Genomic DNA, 11692 nt, shown 5'->3' on the forward strand with positions numbered 1-11692 from the left:
TCCATGCATATATTGAAGTCAGCAGAGGTATTTGCATAACTAAAGGTAAGGAGGCATTTGAGCCCTCTGCAGGATTAGAGTCAGAGCAAATCTCCTGTCAAAATCCTGTTTACTGCAAATACTGGAGCAGATTTTGCAAGACAAACACTCACGACTCCCTGGAAAACAATGTTTTACTCTTCAGAAACCACCAGAGCAGCTACATAGATATAACAACAGTTCAGTTATGAGCACTCCTCCCAAGCTATAAATATGTACTTAACAGACAGAGAAGTGTGTATGTACAGAACAGTACCACGCGAGCAACTACTTAAAGTCTCAGTTTTGAATGTTGCTATGGTAAAGATTTATTTCAACAGAAAGACTTCTATGTATGGAAATCCACCTAGTGTTTAGAACAGAGAGACTTATTCTAAATGAATGCATATGTATTATCAGATTTGGACCAGTTTCTGAAGGGCTGAGTTAAGAGATTACTGTTACCTAAATGAAGATATCCCACCACCTCCTTGCCCTGAATAAATCTTAATAGATATTATTCTGTTAGCATGTCATTACTAATCACTGCATCTCTCTTAAAGAGATCCTTTCTTCTTGAACTGCATGCAATTCACAGCAAAATCTTTTCTTTGTTCCAAAATTTTTCTCTTCCTCAAAAAAGTGGAAGCGAAATATTTTGCAGACAAGATATTAGCAAGTCTTTTAGTCTTTTTATTCAACTACTGTATCAGGCTTTGTTTTTTTTTTTAATGTTTTAAGCTTCGATATTACTTTTATTTGATAGATCCCATGAAAAATCAAGTTTTTTTTTAGTCAGTCTAGTATTCTAAAAGTTTAAATATACCATACTGAACAGGACCACTCAACTTGCCTAATGACTCCTCCTAACAAATAAACCTGTCATATAAGAATCCTGAAAATCTCCCCTTTCACTTGAAGTAAACACACAAATATTCTTAAAGAAAAGAATGCAAGTTGCATTTGTCCCTGACCATTAGTACTACAGAAAGACTACTATAATACTTAGTGTCAACCACTAAAAAAATGTAACACATAATCAGAACTATACCTTCACAATGGGCACATAATTTTTTCCAGTAAGTTTTAATTAAAATATATAAAACAACACAAAGACAGTGTGAGAATACATTGCTTTACTGTGGCTGCCAAGCTAGACAAGTGGCACCTCTCATATAAAGTGGAAATTTTTTTCCTCAGCTCTGTTGCTAATGCAGAAAGTACTCGAAGTTTCAGAGTAATGCAATAAGCCCATGGATATCATTAGTCTGTAACTAAATAATTTTAAAACAACCTTTAGTCTTAGGGAGATTGTTTCATTTAGATATGGAATGAGCAAGGTGCATCAGCAAATCCATGTCTCAGGGGTTACCATTTATTCCTGCCAGAAGTGGAACTCCATTAAAGACTGCAGGCAATGAAAATTACCTGTCAACATCTGTGGCTTTAAAATATTTGCACTGGGGTGATAAACTTCAGTTAGCTATATTTGATGCCTCTAGGGATAAGGAAATACATAAACCATATAATGGTTGTGGTTTGAGTTGTTTATAATCTTCTCTGATTTCATTATAACTTGCTTAGCAATTCTGTCCCATATGTTGAAATAAGATTGCACAGGCTACTATGTTACCAAATACCATATTCTGATTGTTTTTTTCTGTTGTGTTTTTGGTTTTTTTTTTTTAATCCAAGGGCTCAGCCAACAGGGATTCTCCCATTTGTTCTCAGAGCACTCAGGAAGAGTCACCTGTAAGCAACACCCTTGCAATGGGAGTGTCATCGTGGCTGCTGGTAAGAATAGTGCCTGGTCCAAAGGAAAGTGCTGAGGGGGAGATTAACACACTGTACAAGTATGTTAATTAGTGGATCACACACAGCTTTTTGCAACCAATACAAGTTAAGAAGAAAAGACCTCTAAGTGCAAATCATCTAGCCCTCATTAATCTCAGACATTGCTTCTTTGTTGGAAGCAGTTCCCCCTGAAAACTGAAATGTTTGAAATTACAGTGGGTTGGTAACAAGAAGTGATGCACTCACCAAAGGTAAGAGCTGATAACATCTCCAGTTTCATTAATGCTATTTGCTGCCTCTTTTGGACTTCTTGTTCCTCCTTGGAAAATAGCTCTATATTCTGAGCTGTAAAAAGTTTTCCTCATAAGCAGTGTTGAGAGATGGTTTACTTCTGTAGCCCAGCTCTCAGCTGTCTTAGAACTTATGGTATACTCTTTCATGGTTAAATCCTCTATATTTTGGCAATAATTGTAATAGTTGGCACAGTGACTCTTAAATCAGAGAATAAGAATACAAATGGTCCTGTCCTATTGAGGGTATTTTCTTGTTGAGCAAAAGAAAGTACAGAACCACAGGACTGTTCTGATCGGAAAAGATCTCTAAGGTCATCTAGTCCAACCATTAACATAACTCTACCAAGTCCAGTGCTTAAACCATGCTCCTAAACACCACATCTACACATCTTTTAAACACCTTTGGGAATGGTGATTCAACCATCTGTCTATGCAGCCTATTCCAGTATTTAATTACCCTTTCAGTTAAGAAGTTTCTTCTAATATCTTATTTAAACCTCTTTTGGTACAACTTGAGACGATTTCCTGTTGTCCTGTTGCTTGTTACTAGGGAGAAAAGGCCAACCCCCACCTTGCTACCACCTCCTTTCAGGTAGTGGTAGACAGCAATAAAGTTTCCCATCAGCCTCCTTTTCTTCAGATTAAACAATCCCACTTACTCTGGTGCTTCAGAGGTATCTGTGTGCCTGAGGAGCAAGATGTAGTACAATGAAGTGTTAAATTGTCAGGGAACTCTTTCTACTACTGCTCGCTACCTTCTGTGTCACCAAGCTTGGTCTTTAACTGATACCTGAAGCATACCTAAAAGTTTAGATTTGCTCCTGAATGGTCCCAGAAACACAGAGGTTCAGGACTTCTAAAACCAGAAATATGTGATCATTTCAAGCCATACTTGCAGTTACACCTGATTCTCCTCTTCAGCACATGCCCCATCAAGGGTCTGCATCGTTTTTTGTAATATAATTGAACATAGTTTATTGAAAAGCAAGGATAAGTTGTGTAAAGATCTTGAGAACCCTTTAGTATTGTGTGTTTGTACAAATTATTTTCTGCCATATTCCTCTGCTTTGCTCCATATGAACTGGAGTATCTTTCTGGGATCATGCTTATCTGTAATGGGCAGCCTAGTAACCTATATGAAGAATAAATGATGTGTATCAGACCTCATAGCATCAGTTCTTCTTTACTGGTCTGGAGCACATAATCACAATCAGCCTATGAAGTCATTCTGGGCAAGTGTGGAAAGGTTAGAACACCAACTGGGAACATATTTTTGAAGTTGGCAGAAAAGGATTGCTGGGAAAATGTCACGTTTAAACATTGATACAAAAAAAAAAAATTCTTTTGAAAGGAGCTGGCTTCATGCCCCAAGCGTGCTGGAGAAATTTCCATGAAGTGTCTGTGCCTGCTTTTCCAATCGTTGTTGCATGGATGGCAAGAAGGCCCTTGTGTAACACCTGCAAGGGCTGAATTTATTAACCAGCAGGGCTTGCTGAGAGCTTTTGCTGTGTCTCAGAGCACATGAGAGAGTTAAATTAATAGTATTCAAGACTGACATCAGGAGTTATTTTGACCTTGGTGACATTAGCAAAGTTATGTATGATAATGCATCTCTAAGTATAAAGAACATATCTGAAAGACTGGATAGGGACATAGAGGTAAAAGACATTATGAAAAGACCCACTAACCATGTCACAAAGTCACCTTAAAATTTGAAATAGTGCTTAGCTTGGGAAACTGGGGAAGAGACCCTGTTTTGCAACCTTGTGCTCTTGAATCTTGTGCTTGCAAAACAAAATGAGGGTTAAATATTTTGCTCGAAGTGTTTTAAAAATAAGACTCCAGCATCCTCAATTTGATGCATAAGTTTTCACTTCTCTAAGGATATGCTGTGATTTCTTGCTGCTTCTTACAAAACAGAGCTTGATTTGGCACTTGAGACTGAAGTTCTCTCTGTACACAAAGAACTTGTGGGTTTGTCCCCTGAATACCCTAAATAACACATTCAGATACGCTCCCAAATGAACGTCCCATTTAAGCAGAACCTTTGCTTTTTGTTCTCAGTGCAATTAGAAACAATATTGTTTTCCACTTTCTATAATTTGATTCCACAGTAAATATTCTGCAGAAATACTTACACTGAAGTACTATATAAGGTATGGGATTAACTACCATATATGTGGCACTCAATTGTAGCTGTCTGTTTCAGGCTTAAAAATATGAAAGATGTTAAATGTAAAATAATAATTATCTTGTTATTGCAGAAAAATTACCAAGATCAAATGTTTTGGAGCCTGAGTCATTTATGCCATTTTTGCACCATTATTTTAATCCCAAAGATCACCTGGTGATTTGCAGTGGAATAAAAGAAAAAAATTAATCCCCCTCTCCATTTAGTAGTGACTACCATTATGACTGGATGTCTTTGTTGGCAGAGTTCTAATACCTAAATTACAGGTTGCCAAATTTGGCAATTACAAGAACTTTCCTGTCTTTATTGATAACAGCTGAAGCTGATATTTCCTCTACAAGTGATTGAAGCAATAGGACAGAAAGCAAGCAGTACCTGGCTGCTTGTTTAGCTGTGTCTCACAAAGCAGCACACAGTCAGAAGAAATTTTTTCTGATTGTTGTGTCTTTAAGAGTGGGATATGATGTTTGATCAGATAGGATTCCCCTGTGTTTCTGCAAATCTCAGAAGTCTTGAAGTAAAAGCCAGGAACTGATAAAAGCCCTTTCAAGTGGGAGAAAATCAGGTATTTAGAAGTGGGTGCTAGCTGTGTTTCACCATCTCTTTGAACTTATACACCAGGGTGCAAAATAGTGGCTCTCAGCTAAACTTTGAAAACAGAAAGAAAAATCTTAGATGCAAATGACAGGTCAGCCATAGCAGAAGATTAAAATTAAAATGACAATTGCCTGCAGGCAAGCAGCATCCCATCCCTCCATTACAGAAACCTTAAATGTCCAGCTTGAGGGTGGTAAAATCTCAGTGAAGAAAGTAATGGTTGGGTGTGATATGAATTTCAAAACTACACAGGAAAGCAAGTGTGGCATTTGCCTGTTTTCAGGATCCAATTTGGCAGTGCAGCATTGCCTGACAGGACTTACTTCACAGTCTCTACAATAGAGAACCAAACTACTATCCAAATACTTCCCAGGACATGACTGTTTAGGGACTGTGGCCCTCCTGCCTACCCAGAAAGTGACTGGGTCTGGGAAGAGGGAAGGAGGGAGGGAGAAGCAAACAGGCAGGAAGCATTCATAGAATCACAGAATGGTTTGGGTTGGAAGGCACCACCTAGTTCAAGCCTCCTGCATAGGCAGGGACACATTCCATTAGACCAGACTGCTCCAAGCTGCATCCAGTCTGGCCTTGCACACTGCCAGGGATGGGGCACTCACAGCTTCCCTGTGCAACCTCTTCCAGTGCCTCCCCACCCTCACAGAATTTCTTCCTAATATCTAATCTAAACCTACTCTCTTGCAGTTTAAAGCCACTCATCCAATTGCTTCATGCTCTTCTGAAAAATCTCTCCCCAGCTTTCCTGTAGGTACCCTTCAGGTACTGGAAGGCTGACATAAGGTCCCAAGGAGCTTTCTCTTCTCCAGGCTGAACAATGTTTCTTGCAGATGGGAGACTGGATGACAGCTGTAAGTCTCCCTGATTTTTCAGTCATGCCTTCCTCATCTCAGAGCAGTATCTCAGAGGCCAGCCTGCCTTTGGGGAAGAGGAAGCACAGCTTTTGTTCTGCAACCCTCTTTGGCTGACCCTACCATCCCAGCCATGGGATCATTGTGCTTCCTCCCAGCCTTTTCCTTCTTTAGGAGCATGATACTGCAACCCCTGGCTTCCTAACTTCCAGTGGGCCACCAAAGTGTTGTTTGCCCATCACTTTCCACTTCCCAAGGCAAGCTGGGCCAACTTTTGTCATTGCTCCTTCAGTAGGAGAGCGTTCCTACTTTGATGTTGACTGCAGGCTCCTGCTGACGTGGGACTCTGCACTGGGCTGTCCTCCCAGTCACACACAGCTGCCCAGTTGACTCACCCCATTCCTGTCACCTCGCTCCTCAAGCCTACAGTGCTGCCAGTCCTGCACAGCATGCCCAGGGCACAGAAGTACAAGGTTTTTTCTCGGGCTGGGAGCCATGTTCTCCTCCCCTGCCTGCCCCACAGAGGGCCCCAGCTGTGGTCTTGCTGCTGTAGGTCACCACTGAAACACCAAGGCTGAAACAGCCTGCAAAGACATCAAGTACAGATACGCAGGGAAGTGGCACAGGTGCTGCTGTCAGTGTGGAGTGGAATAGTATTTCTCTTCTGGGGGGCAGGCTGGGCACAGAGTGGCTGAGAGCAGCCAGACAGAGAGGGACCTGGGAGTCTGAATTGACAGGAAGCTGAACATGAGCCAGCAGTGTGCCCAGGTGGCCAAGAAGGCCAATGGCATCCTGGCCTGTATCAGGAACAGCGTGGCCAGCAGGTCCAGGGAAGGGATTCTGCCCCTGTACTCAGCCCTGGTGAGGCCACACCTCGAGTCCTGTGTCCAGTTCTGGGCCCCTCATTTCAGGAAGGAGATTGAGGTGCTGGAGCAGGTCCAAAGGAGGGCACCTAGGCTGGTGAAAGGACTCGAGCACAGATCCTATGAGGAGAGGCTGAGGGAGCTGGGGCTGTTCAGACTGGAGAAGAGGAGGCTCAGAGGAGACCTCATCACTCTCTACAACTCCCTGAAAGGAGGGTTGGTCTCTTTTCTCGGGCAACCCTCAGCAAGACAAGAGGGCACGGTCTCAAGTTGTGCCGGAGGAGGTTTAGGTTGGATATTAGAAAGAATTTCTTTACCCAGAGGGTGATCAGACATTGGAATGGGCTGCCCAGGGAAGTAGTGGATTCTCCATCCCTGGAGATATTTAAAAAGAGACTGGATGTGGCACTCAGTGCCATGGTCTGGTAACTGCAGCGGTAGTGGATCAAGGGCTGGTCTTGACGATCTCAGAGGTTCCTTCCAACCCAGCCAATTCTATGATTCTATGATTCTATACTACATTATACACCTTAGAGTTGGTTTTTCTGATGGGAACTTGTGTGTGCATCCAGCTGTGCAATGAGGATTATAATTTTTTTTTTAATTACTTTTTAGAGACAGAAGTAATGAAATCCGGATTTTCATGAGCCACAGGAAGACAGTACTGCAAGAAAGGCTTCTTACAAGCTTTGATCACTCAATGGGAGAGATGTCATCTAAGGTAAGGGACTTCTTGCTTGGGAAATTGATTACTGAGATCCCATGTAAGTACAGTCCCTGAAGTCTAATCCCTCTTAAAGGTGAAAGGATTATTCCTGCATCCTACCTGGGAGCTACAGTTGGGATGTAATTAATGCATCTGCTAATGTTAGCCTGTATCAGGAGCAACCAGTTGGGAATGTGCATATTCAGTACAGGAAGGAAGAGTTTTGGTAAACCACACATGATCAGGATGTGGTCTCAGCAGACTTCATGCTTGTAATACAGAAGTGCAAAGGAGCTGGCATCCAATGTAACCATATTTGCTGTACAGAAAGATGAAAAAGTATGTTTAAGGAACAAAGTGCCAGACAGCACAAAGTGAGCAAACAGCAGTCAGCTAATAGAAAAGACATTAGTGCCATTGAAAGTATAGTGAAAGAAAGTGATAGAAAGCAGAGCTCCAGTTTTAAAAGCTGTTCTTGCACAAGCACAGTCTGATCTGCTTTTACGCTATGATGTGAGAAACACTGCTATGCTAATAGTTTGGGTGGTTTGGTTTGGTTTGATTTTTTTTTTTCAGATTAATAAATCTAAAAGCTCTATTAAAAAAGTAAACAAAGCCAAATCCTATTTCTTCCATGAACACCTGCAAAAGAGACAAAAAAATTGCTATGAGTACAAAATGCATTAGAAACACATCAATAACATCAAGAAAGATGAAACAACTGCTAAAGGAGTTTCAGACATTAGTGATTAAATCACACTCATCAAAATAAATAGTCCGTAAATTTGTAGTAGTATAGTACCTCTTACAGATGAACAAAGGGACATATGGACAGAAAAAGAACCAAGAACTCTTAGGGCATGGTATATAGGCTGGACTCCAAGAAAATGTTCTCTTTCAGTAACTATGTGCACTTAACTAAGCCCATCACATCATAAGCAAAAAAATGAAAAATGAAATTCAAATGAAAGCCAGGGAAAGCCCCAGGGAAATTTCTGAGTTGAAATGCTGAAAGCTTATAATGAGTCCTTTGATTTTAAGAAGTTTTACACAGCTCCAGCAAAGCCTGGGCTTGTGAAGAGTGTCCTGAAAAAAATGGAATAAAATGCAGGTTTTTCCCTGAGGAAAAAAAAAAAAATTGAAATAATTTCTAAAAAATCTGCAGTTGTAACAAATCTCAGTAACCTGAATCTGAATTACTTGAACCTGAAATATTCTGACCCCATGTTCAGAAATGTGGGAGTTAGATGGCTGGGACAAGCATTACCAATTCTCCACTGCCAGCTAGGGGAGATTACTGCTGTACTGCTATCTAAATGACAAAAATTGGTAGAGAAGGGATACTCTCTGTATAAACCCCCACAGCAGAAAGCTAATATCAATTCTCCAGGACAGTCAAAGTGCAAATAGGCATGATGTATAATATCAGGAAAATAAACTGAAGAGAAGAAGAAACTTCCCAAAACATGCATTCAACTTTTAGCTCATCTCTGTGCCTCAGGTGTGTGATGGGGCAGGTGCTCAGGAAACAGAGAGCCAAAATACCTAATCCACGTGATGTCTGCCAAAAAACGTACATAGAAAATGTATGTTCAGCTGCTCACCACTTCATTGGGCACTGGCCCTAAGCATACAGGCAAGGAGGGTTATTTGTTGTGGATCACTGAGGACCACAGCACCCCAGTTGGTGCAGCTGGGACATCAAGAAGCAGCTCTACTTAGCAGTGTGCTTACCATTGCCAGTTAGCACAAAGGACCATAGATAAACCAGAATTAATCTTGAGAATCCTGAAAAAAATCAGACAGTAACCAGTGTAAGCTCAAAAACGTGGCGTAACTTTTCTGTGGTACAACTCCTCCCCAGATTTTGTAATTATTCCTGCACTTATTTCCCCAGGAAAGATACAGCATACAGACTAAGGCCTCTCCTTAGGATGGAGGTTTTGTGTTATCATCATGTTTTTCAACAATTGCATAATAACAATTTCAAGCAAACTTTGAAGAAAATGAAAGAAAATTCCAGTACAAGTCAGGACATTTGCAACCTGGAGTTTCCAGAAGGAAAAGGCTAAAAGCCTTTTCATACATTTTAATGTGAAGCAGGGCAGTTGTTTAAAAACTATTGCATCTCAGAGCAAAGCTCTGATATATTCAAATTGCTAATCTTGAAACAAAACAATCCTTTGATATCTTCAAAGTGAAACAAAGTGGTTTATTTTGGTTTACTTTTTTTCAGTCACAATCATCAAGGTGAAACAATACCTGAAGCCTTTTAAATAAGTGGGTTTGTATCAAAATCTGACTTTCATGATACATATTAGAAATAAGTAATTTTTTGCCTCAGATCTTTCCCAATACAACTCATCGTTCGTAATGACTTTTTACATTTTCCACTGAGATGAAAGCCTGGTTTGTGAATTGTCTTTGAATTCTCTCCTATTTCTCTTCCCCATATAAAATGTAGTTTCTATCTTGGCTTGGGCTTTATTTTCTGTAATGTAGCAAAAAGCCAACTCTGATTTTTTGTTCTAGAATCAGGAGTGGTAAAACTCAGGCATAACACTGAAATCAAATTTGCAAAGACAAGAAGCAGGTAGAACTTATCAGCAAGTTGTAGCTTTTTGGTATGACATAGCTCATTATACCAAATGAATCTTCCTATTTCTGAGAAGCACAGTGTAAGTCCACAAATGAGAGGCAAAATTACTAAAATGCCATTTTTTAGTTTGTATGTGCACCATCAGTTTCTTTGAATGATGAAGTGAGCAAGGAGAGGAGGAGCTGGGACCTGCCACTGTTATTTTGTAAAAAAAAATCTTTCCCTTTTGCTTATCTTTGGATAGGGACAACAGAAATGTGGTATTAATTTTGCAAAATATTAACTAGATTACTTTCGATTTGCTTCTCATTTAATTCTGGTTTCTAGAGAGGCATGGGTCGGAACACTCTCTCATCAACACTGAGGCAAGCACCAGGTACAAACTGATTGGTGCAAACTGATTTATTGCTGTAACCCTGATGCTGATTTATTGCATGTCTTGGTCTATCTGTTTCCACAAGTCATACAGCATAATGCACGGTTACAGGGGAGGATTTTTGATCTTCAAAAGTCAGTGGCTGTAATCAGTAATTCCACCATACTACTGCTTGTATTGCAGCAGCTTTATGCAAGGACAGCAAAATACCCTTGTTGATCTAAAACATTCCTCCCTAGGCTGTTTGGGGCTGAAACCCAAGCCAGTCAGAAGTGCACCCTGCACCAGCATCATTTTCACCTGGCAGCTTGGGACAGTAAATGGCCATCACTCCTCTCCTGCTTTGCACTGGCACCAGTTATTTGCAACACCAGTTTGCATCAGAGAATGTTTAAGCCCACTTGTGACAATGCTGCACTGATTGGGTTTTGTCCATGTGGAGACATCTGCTAAAGCTCCTTGCTGCTATTATAACTGTCATTATAGGAACCTAAAATAGGAGATTAGCCTTGGAAGATTTTCAAGGGGTATCAGAAGAATTATGACTTTGCTGGGCAGATCAATCACTGTTGAGGGAGGAAGGAGGGGGGAGGTGTGCATGTATGCAAATATCACAGTGTCATCTGACAGTCAGCTAAGGTCAAGGGACTTGCTTTTAAAAATGTTGCTGCTGATTATGTTGTTTTAACCTTTTTAAGGTTTCTTAATCTATTCAAGAATTTACTAGTTGTATCTTACAGTTGATGTGCCACATTTTCCCACCAAAATCTGAAACATAGAATTATGAGTCAGCAGTATTTATTTACAATGTTAATATGGACTGTCCTTACAATATTAGGGTCACTGGTCCCTCTTGGGTATTGTAAAGAAAATTAGCCACATGGAGAGATTATGCTCAGATTTCAATGGAATTCAGTTGTAATCACTATTTCTCCCAGTCCTCTTACCATCTTGGCTGATTAGTGTTGTGCTAAAAATTCAGAGTCACCAAGGCTGAGCACAGTCTGCATCCATTCTTTGGATGAGAGAAATCAACTGACTGCCTCAGGTATAGCACCATAGGCTTGATTCAGGGCTTCTCCTTGGTTTCGTAGCAGTGAAATCATCTTTGTGCAAATCAGAACATTTTACTTGAAGATACAAAACTTCACAGCTCAGTGGTGAGTAGCAGAACACCTTGGGACTCTTTGGTACTTGACCAGAAAGAATTTTCTTATTTTTGCTTGATAACTTTATTCCCACTGTTCTGTTCCCGTTATAACATCTGTCTGTATCTCCTGTTGAAACATAATGTGTTCACCTAATGGTAATATATAGCACTATTTAAAATGAGAGAGAACTGTATAATGCACTGTCTTCTAAATAGGTTGGAACAGATTAAGATTCTAT

The 11692-nt window shown here is 40.4% G+C and overlaps 1 long non-coding RNA gene across 1 annotated transcript; it reads left to right on the forward strand.

The window, feature by feature from the left end:
* Window positions 1-1645: 1645 nt before the first annotated feature.
* On the forward strand, window positions 1646-10618 carry LOC139795281 (uncharacterized). The gene is made up of 3 exons (XR_011725446.1): window positions 1646-2063; window positions 7238-7386; window positions 10543-10618. It is a non-coding gene; the product is annotated as an uncharacterized lncRNA (long non-coding RNA).
* The last annotated feature ends 1074 nt before the right edge of the window (window positions 10619-11692 follow it).

The sequence above is a fragment of the Heliangelus exortis genome, chromosome 1, assembly GCF_036169615.1.
Source record: "Heliangelus exortis chromosome 1, bHelExo1.hap1, whole genome shotgun sequence".
NCBI lineage: Eukaryota > Metazoa > Chordata > Aves > Apodiformes > Trochilidae > Heliangelus > Heliangelus exortis.